The sequence below is a fragment of the Dermacentor silvarum genome, chromosome 4, assembly GCF_013339745.2.
Source record: "Dermacentor silvarum isolate Dsil-2018 chromosome 4, BIME_Dsil_1.4, whole genome shotgun sequence".
Taxonomy (NCBI): Eukaryota; Metazoa; Arthropoda; class Arachnida; order Ixodida; family Ixodidae; genus Dermacentor; species Dermacentor silvarum.
The window spans coordinates 120,032,426-120,051,269 of record NC_051157.2 but is presented as its reverse complement, the minus strand read 5'-3'; positions in this window follow the sequence as shown (position 1 = coordinate 120,051,269).

Here is an 18,844-nt window from a genome sequence, read left to right as displayed (position 1 = left end):
TTAATCTCTGTTCGTGACGTTCTAAATATATTGTGGTAGAAGTTACGGGTTATATGTGCTCTAGAAACGTTAACGCTTGAAGTCGGGAGAACGAAGTTTTCGCAAATCTATGCGCTACCATCACTCGATCCTACGCCGGAAAGCTGCAATACTGGCGCTGCACACAGACACTAGCGTCAGATGGTCCTCCAGTATTTGTTGTATGAAACTCTATGCTTACTGCATCGCTTCTAAGATATGGCAGCACGCACGTGCCTCAGCTCGTGATCTCAGAGGCTATGCTTACTGGTACCCTCCGAATAAGCAGAAGAGGCCTCTTAACTTTGCTGGCCCTACCACGTGGCTTGAATGCTGACGGCGGGACGATATATACGAACAGCAAGTGGTGATTGACGTTCACTCTTTCAGGAAGTCTGAGATAAAGACACACAGGCTCCGCTGGCGCGCGTGCCGGCTTAATCACCCGGAAATGCGGACGGTCAGTGTGCGCGTCACCGCACAGCGGAAGCCGTATAAGAGCGCCACAGGGCCTCCCCCCCCCCCTCCCCCCCTTTTCCGCGAAGTACTCCGCTCCCTTTTTCGCTCCTTTTCCGGCGGCCACATACAGTCAACCACGCATGAAGAGTCAGTCAGTCATGATGCACGCCCTTTTCCAATCTTCACGGGAGTTGGCTTTTTGCCTCAGTAGTTCTGTGCAGTAGACTCGCACACTGATGAGGAGATTCCAGCACCGCGGTACTTATAGCTGCCTCGTGTTATCCTTCGTCGGATAACGCTGCGTTTCCTCTTATTTAAATTGGTGTCCGGAGCTGATGCTGCCTTCGACAAGAGAGAAAGAAAGAGCGTAAACAAAGGCTTGGAGATTCTGGTTGGCTGCCCCGCCCGGCAGTGCGGGTTAAGGGGGTAGAAAGAGAGCGGTGAAAATGCGTGCACACCGTCTAAGGGTAGCACGCAACGTTCTCAAAGTGTGTCACGTCGACCAGTAGACTTCAGGTACTGGAGCAGCTTAGAAGTATCTTGCTTTGTGCGGAGTGCCTCTGGGACGAATGCACTGGTCAACCGGCTGTTCTGACAGTCTACGACTGTCCAGTCTGCCAAGCACTTGGCTCTCGGCAGACACAGAGAAGGTGTGCGAAGGTTTCCTCACAAGTGCATGTGTCACCGGCAGGGGCATTCGGCAATTCCAATTCCTTCTAATTGGAATTGCCGACTGAATAAAAGTTATTGATACAGCCTTTGACAAAAAGTATGGAGGTCACGGCGCGACCACAGGCAATGCAGCACGGGTAGTCTAGTACTGCCACTGCTGCAATACTGCACCGAAGAAGTTAAAGCCAAGTGGCGCGTAGCGCGGTTTCCCCTCCCAATGGCGCGGCGCGCGGGATCAGCCCGCTGTGATGGGCGATCAGATTGGTCTTTCGCGTAGCTGGGCCCCTTCCATTCCCTATGCGCGGCCGCGCCTGCATCAGTTTCCATTTGCGATCCACTAGCGCCTGGCTCTTGCACGCCTTATCCTTCATCTTCAATGCACATGCATCTACGGGGGAAGGGGAAGGAAGGGGGGTGGGCTGCGCCACACTGACCACGCGACTGCTCTGTTCGTAGAGATACCTCATCTTTTGTTTGATATTTGTTTCAGGATCGGAAGTAACTGGTACTCGAGGTCCGACGATGTTATAAACCTAGGACTAATATATGTATACGAGGATGCGTACGAGGACCATAAACGGTCATTGAGACCTGCGCACTGCAGGAGTGCACAAATAGCCTTCTGACGCCAGCGACGGATGTGGTCCAGGAACTTTTGTCCCAGAAAATGTTCTGGAGTCCAGCCGCTTTAGTCCAACGCATCTCTGTACAGATTCTAAACCAAGAGTTGTGAAAATAAATTCTTCCCCTCCAAGGGTTCTGTTCGCAACGCGCCGAACGTGCTCAAGCATCCCTATAGCTGCAGGATTCTGCACACACGCGCGCAGATCATGCCAATGGGCGAAATCCCTCGTTAAGAGGCATGCTGCTGCGACAATAATTCCCGAGGCTTTTCCTCCTGGCCAGCCGCAGCACTTGCGGATGTGCCCCCTCGACAATCCACCGTTCATCGTGGGCTCCCGGACCAAATGCACCCCGCGGAGTCATTGAACATTCCCCCGTCCTCATCCTACCACATCCAGTGCGTATAGGCAACAGCGCCGTCGCTGCCCTTTCCGTCCCCTGTGGACTTGGAGCCATGGAGTGGACACTGACGTCACCGAGAGACGGGGGGGGGGGGAGGGGTTGTCGCGGCCTTCTAATAAGACTCCCAGCGGTGGTCGCTCACGCGTGTGTGCTTAAGCCACGGCGCCGTAAGCACGCAGCTACAGCGTCGAGCTGTTGCACCGTCCGTACGTACGAGGGAGCCGCACGTGACTCAGAAGGGTGGCGCGGGAACCATGGCCGAATATTAATCGTGAGCAACACGCAGTCGCGCGGTCAAGTTGGCGCGAGCCGCTATGCGAGACCTGGCAGAGACGAATGAAAGCACTTCCGTATACGGTCATTTGAGAGTGTGTGCGTGCTCTGTTTGTGTAAGAGTTTACTGTACTCAACGGTTGAAAAGCGGATTTTTTGCAACCTATAGCAAAAAAGCAAATGGCGCGAAGATGTCTCTTACGAGGGGGCGTTCAATCAAGATTTCCCCTGACTCACTTCTATTTATTGCAGGATGCTGAAACTGCGCATGTGTAATGATATAAATCACTATAGGTCACGTGTCACTGTGAAACTCTGAACTAATAACGGTCTTTCTTTTGCAGGTGCTGAAGTGGTGTGAGGTGTGATAATGGATGCAGTGAATACAGAGCAGTCATCAAGTTCCTGTACTTGAAAGGCCGCACTCCAAGGAAGACGTTCGATAAGATAAAAGAGGTTTATGGGGAGGATTCCCCATCATATGATGTAGTGAAGAACTGGCATCGTCAATTCAAACGCGGTCGGACTTCGGTGGAAACAGCTCCGACTGCAGGGCGACCCCACTCCGCTATCGACACTATCCAGCGAGTGGAGGCCGCCATTTTGGAAAATCACCGCGTAACCGTTCGAGACCTAGCCAAAAATCTCAAGATTAGTGTGGGGTCGATAAAAAAAATCATTCAGGACCATCTTCATATGCGTAAGGTATCCGCTCGCTGGGTTCCCCGGCTGCTCACACCTTTCCAAAAGCAGGAACGAGTCGAATGCTCCCAGGCTCATTTGACCATGTGCCATGGAAACCAGGAGGACTTTTTCAACAGACTGATTACACAGGATGAAAGCTGGGTCCATCACTATGATCCGGAGGCTAAAGTCCAGTCGATGCAATGGAAGCACTTGGACTCACCGCCTCCAAAGAAGGCACGCGCCCAGCCCTTGGCGGGCAAGGTCATGCTCACAGTCTTTTAGGACCAGCACGGAGTAGTCTTGATGGATTTCCTAGCAGAGGGTGCCACGATTACTGGGGCATACTATGCTTCACTGCTGCGGAAATTGCGGGAGGCCATCAAAAGCAAGAGACGTGGCATGCTCACCAAAGGTGTCCGCCTTCTGCAAGACAATGCCCCAGTTCACAACTCACATGTTGCCCAGATGGAAGCACGCTGCTGCGGCTTTGAAATTCTACTACCGCATCCCCCTTATTCACCCGACCTCGCACCATCGGACTTCCACCACTTTTCAACAATGAAGTCATATTTGAAGGGCAAGCATTTTCCAGATGATGAGACTCTGATTTCTGAAGTGACAACATGGCTTTTGGAGCAACCTGTCGACTTCTACAAGCGAGGAGTTTACAGTTGCATAAAAAGATGGTAGAAATGTGTGTCCCTTGGTGGCACCTATGTAGAGAAGGATTAATAAATCTGCAAAGTTTCGTTGCTCTCCGTCCACAGGAAGTGGGTCAGGGGAAATCTTTATTGAACGCCCCTCGTACATGCCCAACTTCTATGTTCCGTGGTGCAGCAATCTAACACTCACGCACACACCTTATTATTATTATTATTATTATTATTATTATTATTATTATTTTTTTTTTATTTTTTTTTTTTTGCAAACTGCCGGTCCATGTGTCATGCTTGAGTCCCGCACGCTCCCACTGCAGCGACAGCAGTTGGATACCTCGCATCTAGCTGAATAATCGTGGCCCCAGGACTGAAATAACAAAATAAAAAGAAAGAAAAGGCGACACGCGCCATCAGACATCTCTGTGACGGGCAAATGTCTTGGCTGTCTCTCTCGTGACTATGATGATTTTGTCGGGTCAAAGGCACCTTTGAATCTCTTAGATGAAGCTAATAGCCTGCCAAATGCGAGTTTGCAAACAATTGTATGATGCATGCCCCATTTTCCGTAGTGCGTAACTGCATACAAGTAAACCTGACTACTCCCGGTCTGAAAACCCTGATGCGTCGAACACAAGATAGCACGATGGCTCACGAAATTGTCCTGACAGACTTATTGCTTAGTATAATATAAGGTTTTCGAGCAAATCGCATCTTAATGTGTTCGGGCCTTTGCACCGCTTATGCGCAATGCTTCCTGTGTTACACAGTCATGTTCAAAGTACTGTCCTGTCCATGCGAAGCCCTTTCAGTGGAGGAAAGTACAGTGATTGATGGAATGCAATTACTTGCCAAATCGCGGTGAATACCGGGGTATATAATAGGAAAGTGCGCTAAGGGGCTCTAATATATAGGATAAATGTTGCCTACGACCAGAGGGTTCTCCTTTCGTCTATTTTTGCGCGTGCTCGAAATGCCACACTACTAGCGCACTGTTCAAAAACGCGCGTAAACAAACTCGGCATACCAGACGAAGCTACTGCTTACATTGTCCATCGTTGCCTTTACTTCACGCGTTTCTGAGGCCTGTGTACCCTGGCGCAAAGCCAGGCGTGCGACTCAAGCCCAGCGCTCAAACCGTGTTTACCATTACCCGGCCTGTTTTCACAGAGGCCCGCCTGCAAACACACTTGCAAGTCGAATATTTATGCCCATGGAGGAATCCTATAGGTGTACGTTTCTTCTTTTTCAATGTTCGCTTTTCCTGTCAAGGAAGGTTATTATTATCGCAACCATGGCGCGGGCCATGTTTGGCCTATACAACCACCCCTTACATGACTCATGCGCTACGCACGTGCGTAGTTGCAACCGTCCCAACGGAGCTGCGGCCTGATTGCCAAACGCTGTATAAGGTAACCAAATGCCCTGGACGATATCCAGATATTCAAACGAGGATGAGCGCCTCAACACGCGCACGCATGCCAACAGCATCTGTCTTCGCTCTATTTGTCTCACCATGGCTTGAGAGAGACGCGTTCGCGCGCTCCTTGCACGGTCATTCGTTCTCGCGGATGCAAAGAGCGATTGCGCGAGGCTCGCGCTGGCTTCGCTTGGAGAACGAACCCGGCAAAAGGCGGTGGACATGCCCGGAAAACAGAACGACACGTGATTGAATTGGCGTGCGTATTTTTATGGCATTCGCATGGCGCCACGTTTTACTCCCTGTGCTCTGCACAAAAACGGGTGGTTTCATCGCTCGATTTGAAACAGCCCTCCTCTATAATTGCCGGTCGAAGACGTAGGTATATATGTGTTTGCATGTCTCGCAGACGTGGGCAATGATCGCACTTTCCGTTGGTGGCAATTCGGATACGTCTAATTCGTATACCCTCAGAAACACATCACGTATATTTGAACCGAATCGACCGAATTGCACCGAGCCTCCTTTCACGCCGTCAGAACAAATTGAGAGGCTGCTTCGAATCGACAACGGGAGATTAAACGTAAAAGGTTAGCCCGCCTCTGCAGACACACCGAAGAGACGCGCGGGAAGAGAAGCCGCGGAGACTCTCTCGACAGTTCACCTCATCGCGTAGGCTGCGGCTACCGTTATCTGCAATCGAGATAGCGGCATCGATTCCATACGGATATGAGCACTTCGCGCGGCCACTTCCGCATCCATAAGCGCGCTGCCAGCCTTCTCTGTCCCTCCTCTCTTCTATGTGGCGGCGAACGCCAAGGCTGCCTCATCGCGTCGCGTGCCACTAGCTGGGCTGGCAGGGGACCTTATATACCCAATCCGCCTGGGTGGCCCAACCACCGCGATAGGGGAAACCCGCCGGGCAAGTTGGTGTGTTTTTGGACGCGCCGAAGGTCGCGAGCGGAGTGTTGCGTCACTCTTAAGAGACACCTCTAGGTCGAATGAGGGGCTTGTTGTGTGAAGCGAAGCGAGTAATATCTTTTGACGGTGCACGCCGGCTCAGTGCTTGGACGTCGGATGGACTGTAGAGAAGGACAGCTTGTTGGGAGAGTTGGTTGGGGCGTATGTATTCGAAGGAACTTCGTCTAAAAAGCATGAAGGGCACGTAGGAAAAAAGAGACGAAAACGTGCGCTCACTGATGAACCGTCTATCGTAGGGGAGAAAATATCGAAATGCGCGTCAAATGGGTCCCTTTTGGGTCGCACGCGAAGGGCCCGCCAACTACAGCCACGTACTAAGGATAAGCCCACGCACGCAGACATCGCACCCAAGCGTTCGAAAAAAGAAAAATACATTTCGGCTAAGTGCTGATAAAGCGAAATAACGCTATAATGCATTCTCGAAATAACGCTAACGCTATACTCCACGCACGCACGCACGCACGCACGCACGCACGCAGGCACACACACACACACACACACAACACACACACACACACACACACACACACACACACACACACACACACACACACAAGCTAACCAGAGAGACGTGAAATTAGCACGGGTTAAAAGTAATTCATAACATTATGTAAACAAAACACGCGCGCATGCACACACGCACAGATATGCAAGTACTATTAATGTCAAGTTGAAACATTGACTGGCTCTGAGCACGGCTTGCTGTTCACGACTGACAGACTATCTAATGCTAGCCACTGAGCACTTTGCCGGAGGAACCACGTCATCAATTGGAGAACAACGTTCACAATGACAGCAACAGCAGAAACAGAACTATGATTTCCCTCTACATTTCCGGCCGTATTTGTTTTCGTGATATGAACCACCGACTGCCGCTCCTCAGGCAATCGTTACAAAAGGAACGACTTCGTTACGCGTTTGGAGCAGAACACAGAAGACCTCTCTGAGACTCGGGTTGCGCGGTCCGGGCCAACCGGGGCGAGCTGGAAGTGCGCAGTTAGCTGCCTGGTATTACAGTGTGCACAAATGTTCCGAGCAAAAACGCCGCGGCGCGAGTCAAGAACAGTGGCTTCTTCAGCCATGCGCGAAGCACGTGCTACAACTTTTAACGACCGCGGGAGTGCGCCAGACCGTGACGGATGCACGTGCACGTCGACAATCCAAGCCGACAGGTTTGGCTTTGACCAGTTGCTTTGACCAACCGCTGCTCGCACGGCGGCGGCGACGAGGCGCTGTCTATGTCCTCTGAGATCTGAGGGCACGACGGAGGCCGCACCGCCAGATCTCCGGAGGCAATGTACTCTGAATCACGTTGCACGCTAGGTAAACGAAGAGGGCACAGCGACGCGAGGCGTGGTTCAGGGTGCAAGCAAATTGAGCAGATGCACGCGGCTGATTTTGTTGTTATACTACGCAGCCCAGAACTATAGCCAGAAAACAAACGTCAAACGCTTAGGAGACTGTTTCGAGCGTATACCGCCATAGACTGTTTTTCATTCCTATAAGACCGTGTTCTAATGATCAACAAACGTTTTTTTTTTTTTCGGGGGGAGGGGGGGGGGAACAGAAGCCATGGGTTCTGTTTTGAATTTAAATGATAATCGCCAGTATGAGGAATCGAATGACTAAATTAATCATTGGTAATTGAGGGACGAAATATTTGTGTGTTGCTGATGGTGACCTTCCTCCAACACTAGTCATTCTTCCCGTGCTTTCCCTTGCACAGCGAGTTAAGTTATAGCTGACGAATGTAACCCGCGCTATAAAGCTTAGATCAGTTGCGGCAATCCGGGAAGGAATTGTGATTTAAATATGACACGTACCAGGGGCCGTATTCTGAAACGATCGACTTCGGCGATAGTATCGCCTCGGCGACAATATCGCCGTCAGGCGCACGCTGATTGGCTGGTTGAGCAAATTTGGCTGACGTCGTGCTCAACCAGCCAATCAGCGCGCGCCGTTGGCCAAGGCGATAGTATCGCCGAAGTGGATCGTTTCAGAATACGGCCCCAGTACAGTTCCCAAGTACGTACTTCAATGTGCGATGCAGGAAAAGAACAGGCAAGCGCAGTATGGTACAAAACAGTACAAGGGCTTCGCTTTGGTGGCTTTTGTGGCTTTCGGCACATTCCTTTTTCACGGGAAAAAGAAACTGCGGGATAAAACTGCATTGTTTTGTCTTTCTGTTCGAGTATTGTTCTCTCCTTGCTCCATTTGCCCACGACGGTGCATGTACATATTTCGTCTGCGCACTTCGCCTCATTTCTGAACATCAACATCTCTCTGCCATGTCTCTCTCGTCCTCTCATTTTATTTTTCTTCGTTTCCCTCTCCTGACTCACCATTCGTTATCGTTGCCTACCTCACTCGCGGTCACGGTCGGCCACGTAATGATGCTCGCACATACACGGGCGCGAACACACACTCTGCACGCGCGACGGCGCAGCTCGCGTCTCCATTGTTCCGCTCCAACTGGCGTCAGATGCGGCGGGCGTACACACTTGGCATCGGCCATACTCCGCGTCATTGCACCCTTCTTCAGCCTCGACCGCCCATGATGAGACCCGCGCTCACCCCCGTAATGGCGCCTCTCAGCGGGCAGCGACGCAGGTGGCGTCGGCCTCTCGGGTCGGGCATTGTTGTGGCAGATTCACGTCCTGAAGAAACAGCGAGCTCCACCAGGCAGAGTGGCGTCTGTGCCACGGCGGTGTCTATGCGATGCGCACCCGTTTGCCACTGTCTCGGATCGGTTAATGCAAAGCCGGCGTGCAACGAATGCGAACATTGCAGTGCAGTGCATTGAATGCAACAGTGCAGGCGTAACAGCAGCGTACAGTAACTCTACAGCAGCGGTGCCTTCTGAGCCATCGGGTATCCACTGGCTTCTCTGTCTCAAGCACGAGACGAACAGATGTGCCAAGATCAAAGATAGCCCGCCGGATTGAGCTTTTAATTCAAGTGTACTGTAACTATAATTACATACCGCCGTCGTTAATGGGACCCGTTTGTAAAGAGCGAGGATGTTGAGGAGATCTGAGCAACTTCTAAGAGCTATACAGGTATATATTTATACGAGTAATAAACAAAAGCGAGGGAGGTTAACCAGGACAAATCAAGGTTGGTAACCCTGGAAAGCTACACGTAACATGAGACAGCAAAACGCTGTCAGTATTAACCCCACGCTGCTAGTTTAAAACTGCATTATGCACCACGGGAGGGCATGAATGCACTGCTAAAGGGGCTTCATCTGTACTGGGGCCGTATTCTTGAAAGGATCACTCTCGAGAATATGAATATTTGTGTCCGCGTTGATTGGATGAAACAGTGAACAGGATCATCGCCGCTCTTCAGTGAAGCGTCGTCCTGGACATTACGTCATGCAGAAGTGAAAGTATATGCGTGACAGTAATCGATTTTGAATGCCGACATTGCCATTCTTTATCACCTCAGTAAGGGAGACGACGAACGCGCGAAAGGTATTGCTGCGCGGACGAAAGCGCACGAGATCGGCGCTGAGTTCGTCAAAGATAGCTATAGCTGTTCGATGTATAAGTGCCGTATTTGAAGCTATTTGCGTATAGCATTAATTATGGAACTCTGACTTGGTTAGTATACCGCCGCTCAAAACATTCATAAAAGCCTCGTACGAGCAGATTTGGGAGATCTCCATCGGGGCAGTGATTAAATGGACAGTACACATGACGAAATATTAAGCTATAATAACTAATTACGCTTCCGCAATAGCAATATACGGTGAGGAGAAGGCGGGTGGCAACGCGACCGTGAAGTTCCCACGCCACTTTGCCGTGACGGTCACAGACTTTTGCAGTAGCTATGTGTCCAGGTATTCAACCCAGTAAGTTTCGAAAACTTTCAGTGCCACCAAAACGTTCCTAGTACAGCAAAATACATTGAAATTCGTGACGTCATGCTGACGTACGAAGCGCTGGCGTGTCGGAGCGAAATTCTAAGAAATAGTTGAGCGTTCGGTTTCTCCATTAGCGGGTGAACCTTTCCTACCAAAGTAAAGTAGACTTTTGAAAGAACGCTTTACCGGTATCCACTGATTTATAGCCTTGCTATATTAATTTAGTGTTCTGGCGGCAAGTTCTGTTTCGTGGCTTTGCCGCCGCGTAAAGCTGTTGCTAAATTCTCCGTTCGAAACCTGCCCAGTGTCATCAACGGTATGCATCCATTTCTGTTGCTCTCCTGCATCTCTTTTTTGCGCGGGAAAGCCGAATGCAGGGCTTGCAGCAACAAACAACCAATATCGGGTTCCGAGCAAGAATTCTTCTCCTGGAGCATCACCGGGTGACTCGCTCGGATCAGGCAGCTAGGGAGCAAGCTCTTTATCTCCATTCCGATCGTCGTGCCGCTCTTCTACGTCACAGCCGCCAGCAGCAGGCAACCCCGCTGTTCAATTGCAGGCGTTGTTTGCGACCCCCTTATTAAACTCTCGATAAGACCAGCCGAGACTCTCACGGTGTGTATTTAAAGACCCAGGCGCGTACGAGCGCACACTAGGGGCGCAGGTCCCATGCTTTCCTTTCCTTTTCTTTCCTTTTCTTTATTTTTTTCTGAGTGGTAGTATTCAAAGGAGACGTGCTCTTTTCTCCCCCGGCCTGGTCGTGAGAAACGGAGAACGCGCGCTAAGTTTCAAGTGGACACGTGCACCGAAGTGCGCAGCCTATAGGAAGATACTAAGCACCCCGCTGTTTTCTCAGCCATCATGCAGGTCTCCTGCATCTTTATTGCAGTATGAATATAGGCTCATAGCGTGCAGGTGGCATGACGACTTCTCTAATTTCCCACGACCGCGCTCGCAAGTGATGCCTTCGAAAGAAAGCCCGCGACTATTGAATGAAGATACCGCATATACCTCCTAGCTGCACATCGAAGTGATGGGTGTGGGCCGTTGTTGCTGACTCTTGAGGAGCGTGGCTAAGGTTACGCGCAAACTGCTTCGCCACATTTTGCGAAGGCGTTCTTTTAATCAGCGCGGTCAGCGAATTGACGGTGACGAAAACGCTTTCATTTAGACGGTTCGCTCGTGGTACGGGCAAGCATGGGGTGTTTCCAGCGGCACCCTATATATAGGAGCTGCGAGTCCTTTGGCACAAACTGAGAATTAACGATCGAGTCTAGGATGACTGCGGCTGCTACTTCTGGAAACTGTCAAATTCCGCCACGTTGACGATTTGATCCAATCAGAAGATGGCGAGATGTCGTATTCGACGAAATGGCGGAATTTCGACAGGAACTTGAATGCGCTTATTCATGTCGCTACAGTGTCTCGTTGGACGTACGTTACTCGCGTCACCCTCAGTCAGCTGGCGGTCCCGGTGCTGAGCATGGCGTCGTCGATAAAATTCCTAAGATTTACTTCTCCGAGTGTGTTCCAATCCTGGCTAGCATCGGAGACAGTCTACGAAGATAGGTAAGGTGACAACCGAGACAGCTTCGAGGCCATGAAATGGAACGAGTTTAGAACCGTCTGGAAGACGCTTCTGCGACGTGACGCCACCTCGCGGCGACAGTGAAAAGTTGAGAAAAGCACACATTATTTCTGTATTTTAAGTCGTTGCGCCCGGGAACCTATGAAAAACACGATGTGGCTTACATTAAGGGCGTAGGATAGCGTGTTTACGTTTTCTTGTACGCAGACAACCTTCCAGTGGGCTTTCCAAGCGTCCTGATGAGCCGCTGTCTTGTTCGGACAGGAAAGCAGCCTGCATCGTTTTTGACTTGGATGCTGTCTTCGCGAAGCTGTCTACTTTGACGCCTTCGTGAGAATTGGAACGAGACTTAAGATGACCGCTGTCCGCTTAGCCGTTTACTTTGCCGTCTACGGCGAGTATTGGAACATAGCCTCTGTTTCTTTCATCTCCTTCTGCTCGTCCCGATCTCGGAGGCCGGGAATGGTGCAGCGCCACGCGAACGCAACTTGCCTCTCCGTGTGATATATGGGCGCCGGAAGTGCGATGTTTTGTTTAGTCGACTGCTGGTGCAAAATGAATGCGTGACGGCGCCCACGCGTCGCGAAGCGCGCGGCGTTTTCGGAGAGGGGTTCCTTCGCCGTAGACACACTCCCACAGTGCGCAGGACAGCAACGACAAAATAAAAAAGAAAATAGCGGGTCGACGCCGTCGTCTTCAATCACTCTTCTCTGGCACCGTGACCCGCGGCGTTTCCCGAAAGGGTCGTAAGGTCGGGAAACCGAAATGCGCGTGGCGCTATATAGGAGCAAGCGTGGGAGTAACGTCCCCTCCCCATCCGACCATAAGAGCGCGCTAACGACCCCGACTGTGTCTATGCCGACGCGCCGCGAAGAGCCAGCATCTGCCACCGCTGTGCTGATGCCGCCGTGGTTGGCGCCTTCAGTGCGCACTGGGTGACTGTCACCGGTGCTCTCCCTCCCTTGCCCTCTCAATCTCTTTGGTGGGCGAAGCGAAAAGAGACTCAACGACTACAAAAAGTTGCGAGCTTTACGGTATTCTTCGTGCGAACTACGAAATAAAGTAACCACCGAATCATCAGAAAGTTTCAAGTCGATATATGTCTCAAGTTTGCAGGAGGTGTCTAGATCGAGTGAGGTACCGAACAAACCGACCAAGCCAGCAGTGCTGAGGAACCATTATCAGTTAACACGCGTGAGGTACAATCTGCTTTCGCAATAAAGCGTACATAGTCGCGTTGTACGAAGTCGAGCACCGTCAAAGTGTCGTAAGATCCACACAAAGGGGACCGCAGTGTTTCCTTTGCACCTCTTGAGGCCGCACGCCTGAACATACAGCTCACAACAGGAGGCGGACGTATGACCCTCGCATGCGCGTCGAAAGTGGGGCTTACGGGGCGCTTATCAGAGGGGCTGACCGAGAAGGTGCCGTATAACACTTGCGAGACACATGCTAACTGCAGGATCAACAGCAGCAGGCAGCAGCAGCAGCAGTGGCAGCAGATGGCGTCCGTGCAGCAGCAACGCATGTTTCTCTCACACTGACGCCACGCCTAACACGCGCAGTGCGCCAAGCTACTGCCTTCGGGCGTGACTTGATCCCTCCCCATGAGTGACGCCATATTTCAAAACTCCGGAGGCAGCAGCAGCCGTGCCAACAGCCCAGATGCGGCGCTGCTGCTATACCACCGACATCTATACAGCGATACGCCCACTCTTCTTCCTCAACGCGTATCGGAACCAGCCCGAGATCTTGGCGGGTACGGCGCTCAGTGAATGTATGTATGCCCGCGCAGTATATCAGAAGAAGCTGTCATGTTTACGTCGCAGGCGCCGGTGCCCACGCCAACCAAAGACCGTACGCACGCGCTCCTTGCTAGTCTGCCTGCGACGCGCGGGGCTTTTGCGCGATATACGAGAGACTGCGAGACAACGCAGCGGCCTATCAGCACCTCCTTCAATCGCCGCCAACTCCCCGCCGCCCCAGTCACGGCTAGCGACGTCTTCGCCGTGGCTTCATCTCTTGTCTTCGTTCTAGTTGATTCGCGTGGACGGACGCGTTCCGCTTCCGGAAGGGACCAACGAGAGATCGGCGCGAGGGTGCGGGCGTGGGTGCGGGCTATAGTCACTGGGTTATCACGCCGTAGTACGTATTTCGCTCTTTGTCTTTTTTTTTTTCTTCTTTTTTCTTTCCCCAGGTTCGGCCCCTCCTTTCTTCCGCTCCGTTTGTCACTTCCGCGTGATTCGACGCCGCTTTCATCTGTCAGAGTGCGGGGGCCGAGCGATCCCTCGCGCGCTGTTTCGTCGTATAGCTGCTGTCCGTGTGTTGTACTACCTCTGCGAAACAACAATCGCTCGCCGAGGTGGAATTAGCTCTCGATCCCGTCTCGAACGAGACTCTTGGAGCAGGAAGAAGGAAACATTACACAGTGGCGCTGCAGGACCCACGCCTCACTGCGCGCTCGCACGATTCAATATATTCAGACTTCCACACGATTGGTTGCGTTCTATAGACTGCGTGTCTCTGCGGAGCCGACCATGCGATGCGCTGCCTTCCGATTCATTTAATTTTCGCCCACTTTTGCGGATCGCTTCCGCGTGCCCGGCAGTCGAATAGATCGAAATGCACGGACGCGTGGTGCCTGTTCGTCGTTTAGTCTGAGCGCACCGCTCGTTAAAAATGAAGAAAAATAAGAACGGCACGAAAACGTGTAGAAACAGTCGAACGATGAGTCGGCCGGTAAGAAGTCCTGATTATGTATGCGTGAGTGTATTAACACAAGACAACGCCGAACGAACGATGGAGAAGGTTTAATCTCTTCAAGAAATTATTGTAGTATATAATTGTCTATCAGCAGTGCAAACGTCGCATCCATGAACAGTTCTTGCCAAAGGTTTCGAAACCATTCCGCCAGTGACAAGATCTGCAGCTGTCACCAGACCCTATTGCGAGGCTCCTGTAAAACACGCGTAGCCTGGCGTTTCGAAGCTCCGGAGAGCGAGGGGCGTGCACGCATATGCAACACAGCAGGCGTAAGCGACACAATGCCACGTCGCTTATGTCTGGGCGTTGCATTCACCAATGCATATTCATTTTTTATTGGAATGGCCGATTGCAATGCCCGCAGTGTCGAGGAGGCACCTCCTTTGAAAATGAAAGACATGATCTCCGCACAGCTCTACATCAGTTGAACAGAAAACCATGGCACCTTGAACCACGGGACCATGACCTCTCATTTCGCAGCTACAAAAGGCCACAAAAAGCGCTGCTGCGATTTCTGAAGGCTACCGAGCTGAGTGACCATCTGTGATATAGAGCAAATAACTGTTGCTACGTCGGCGAAATACTTTCTCTCCTTCTCCCTATTCTCCCCTCCCCTTTCCTTCCCACCCAGTGCAGGGTAGCCAACCGGGCTCAGTCGTGAATAACCTCCTTAGCTTTCATCCATCCTTTTTCCCTTTTCTCTCAAATTCACGGACTTTGGAGCAGCGGAATTTGCATGCAAAGCCATGCACGTGGTGTAGCGACATGCCCGGTCATGAGCGTAGTATTTCGAAGCTTGGGCAACCAAAGACTACATTACCGCAGAGAAATGAAACTCTAAAGGTAAACTTCAAATCCTAGCAGCAGAATGTGGTACTTATATAGTACTTCAGACATAGGGGGCGCATTTAAGCACATTCACACTGTCGCGTCTGTGAGTTCGCAGCGACCGATGCCGCTAACTCGGTCGTAGTATATAGTCTAAACGTTGTTTCCGGTAAGTCCCGCGTTACTCAATTCCTAAGCTCCACGAGTGGAGCCACAGCAGAGTTTTTGAATTAACAAACCAGATGCGCATTTTCTATCACACTGTTGTATTCATTTGTATGGCCCCCCCCAAGCTTCTTATTACTTTCGTTTGTCCTACATTTATTAGCCACTATGACTTACTTTTTATGTCTGTGGAACGGGAAGATTTGTCAATGACCCATTTTCACCGGGACAGCATACTTGTCAGTGACCCATTTGCACAGCTGTACGTCAACAAGCACCAATAGCGGCTCGCCACTATACATGCCAATTGGGTCCATACAACTATACAGGACGCCACACCGGTTCCCGCTCAGTTTTCTTCGTAATCGCGACGCGCCCGGCCTGCTCCTACCCGAGCATATGCCTGCCAAAGAAGTCAGCGTTCCCTGCTGCTCAACAGAAAAAGAAGAAAAATAATAATAAACCACACACACATTCTTCACCGCCAGCGCTCGGGCACGTGCGGGCTGCGGTGGCAGTGCATACGTAGGAGGCCGCATCCTTCGAGCCGCAAGCAGCGCTTCCGCGAAAACGCCCGCAGTATATCTCCGGGGCTAACAAGGCTACCTTCGCTTTGTGCGGAACAAACAACGCGCAAACCCAAACTGAGCCAACCAGGCCACCACGCCACAGGTGGCGCGCGCGCTGGGTTTACGGAGGAGGGAGGCGCGGGCGAGACTCCGTATAGAGTTGTGCACTGGCGAAGCCAGTTGCACGCGCGCGAGCGTGGGGTCGTTTGGGCGATCGCCGACGCTCCTTCGCGGGCGTTTGCCGCCCCGAGTCAAGGGGGAAGTCGGGGAATCGGAGGTGGGAGAAGGGAGGTGAGAGAGGGGGGGAGGGGGCAAGGAGGTACTCGGTTTTTCGGCTGCCACAAACGGGCCCACGCGCCACGCTTTCCCCTCTATACTGTGCAGGATTGTTTTAATTCATCTTGGAGCACTCATTAGTGCTTTTTAGAGAAGCGCGCGAAGATGAAGCGTTGTAAAACAAATAAAAAGGAAACAAAAAACTTTTAGGAGGCCTGTACGATCCCTCAATTATAAGCAAAATTATTATCTGCCGCTTTCTTATGATTCTCAGCCTGCTGTCAAGGTTAACGCGGCACAAAAAGCGACACTTGTGCTATACGTAAATGAGAGACGCCGTAAGTGGAGGGCTCCGGATTAATTTTAACCACCTGGGGTTCTTTAATGTGTACTTAACCTAAGTACGAGATACTTTCTTTTTTTCTTCTTTTCGTTTTCATTTTCATTCGTTTCATTTCGCCCACCGCAGCCGTTAATTGAACCTGCGACTTCCGTGTTCAGCAGAAAAACGTCAGAGCAACTCAGAGCGGCGGGTCATCGGCAAAATCGTCCCCTACCAGGGAGCGATGTGCACTTCGATATTGGCTCGAGCGCACCTCTACTATAGCTGCGGCTCGGTTTTGGCGAAATGCGAAAAGCAGCTTGCGCTATAGCCTTCCCGATAAGTTGTAGCGAGACGGCTAGCAAAGACCTCGGCACAGATGCGTCGCACCTGAGCAACAATGCGCTCGTAAATTTTTGGAAGCTGGCAGGCTGCACCTTTTCTGGAGGTTGGCACACACACCGGTGCGAATACGCCGACGGCGGCTGCATATCTTACAAAAGCCCGTTCCGATCCAGAACTATAGGGGAGAACAGGCAACCGATATGGCCTCACTTGTGACGTCCCGACGCACTATATAGTAAGGGTGGATACTGTTCCTGTCACGTTCCTGTCCTTCTTCAATTCGTGATTGGTTTGCGCCATGCACTTTGCGCGTATATCCCGCAGAACAAGTGGCGATTTTATGATGTTACCGTAAACACGCACTGGATGTTTTCCGGGGATAATTGGCTCTGCTCATATTTTCCGAATTGGAGTGCGTATCCTTGATCCACGTTTCGACTTACGCACGCACTCCTCTGCCTCCCCTCCCCCCCCTCCTACACACACACACACACACACACACACACACACACACACACACACACACACACACACACACACACACACACACACACACACACACACACATACCAGACCGTTTCATAGTGAACCGGAAAAAAATATTAATAAGGAACGAGAATTAAAAAAATTGACACAAGTACAAACTTATTCTTGTCACGATGGATATAAACATACTTGTAAATATCGTAATTTCAACATATGATATCAGCAGATGCATACAGCTCGCGTACAAAAAAAAAAAAAAAAAAAAAAAAACAAGCGAGGAAGTAGGGAGGCATGAACATGCAGCGGCGCGCAGAGTCCAAATCACGTTATCGACACAGTACAACCGCGTGGCTACTGAGACTTCTAGTGACGTTGCACAGAACTACTACTGCGACAGAGCGCGTACACTTAACGGCTGCGACGCTGTCCCAAAACTGCGATTGTAAATACGCTCGCACCCCTCCCACCAAGCGACAGCTTTCACGCCGTCGCAGCGCGAGTCACCGAGGGGGCGAGTGTCATAAATCTTCGGCTCGGCGCAGTCCCCAACCCCCCATGAGATACGGCCCCGTACGATGGGCGTGCGTACACGGCGACCGCTAAAGAAAACTTGCTACCAACAGCGGCCCGGTATATAAGACCGCCACAGGGAGCGTACGGGCGCCATGCTGAGAACGCTTTTTCTTCGCCAGAGTGACTATATGCCGAACGGGGCGGCCTCATTGAGTGCGCTACGGTGGCTGCCGGAATTCACTAACGATAAGCGGGGAGCTCACAAAGAAAAGCGCTCTTTCAACTTCTCACTCGACTTCAAAGCACACCGATAATTACCTGTACGGCGAGTAGTAACCCCTCCCTCTCCTCCACCCCATTTACACTCTTGCAGAGCAGAGTGCTTGTCGTTAAAGAGGTTTTCTGCTGTAGTAGTTGTTGCTGTTGTTGTTGTTAAATGAGGCGTGGTGCTTTCCCGTTCCACCAGAAAATGAGTGAAAGAAACTTTAAAGTGGGAACAACGCAAACTTTCCTATAAGAAATAAAAAAAAAGAAGAGAGAGAGAGAGAAAGTTTTCACCGAGTGATAAAATCTCCTTTTCAAGGTGAACTTGCGTATGCGTATACACGGCAGTGGAGCAGAGATACGCCGATATCACAACACTTTAGTCGAGTAAAGCTATTACCAGTGATCCCGTCGCGAAAAAGCTGGGCTTCGCAGGCGATTCTCCTACGCATTGTCGAGACAAGTGACAGGAAAAAGTAAGCTCGCAATTATTTACGGTCCACCGCTCAGCGGACACTGCACCTGCGGATCGGTAGCGAAACAATGGGCGATTACTCCGGTGGGGTCGTCAGCCTGTGTTTCCCTTGTGTAGTGAGGCAAGGATTTGTTCTTTATGTTTTCCTATTCTCACTCTGCAAAGCCTCAGTAGGTGCGTCTGTGCCGCC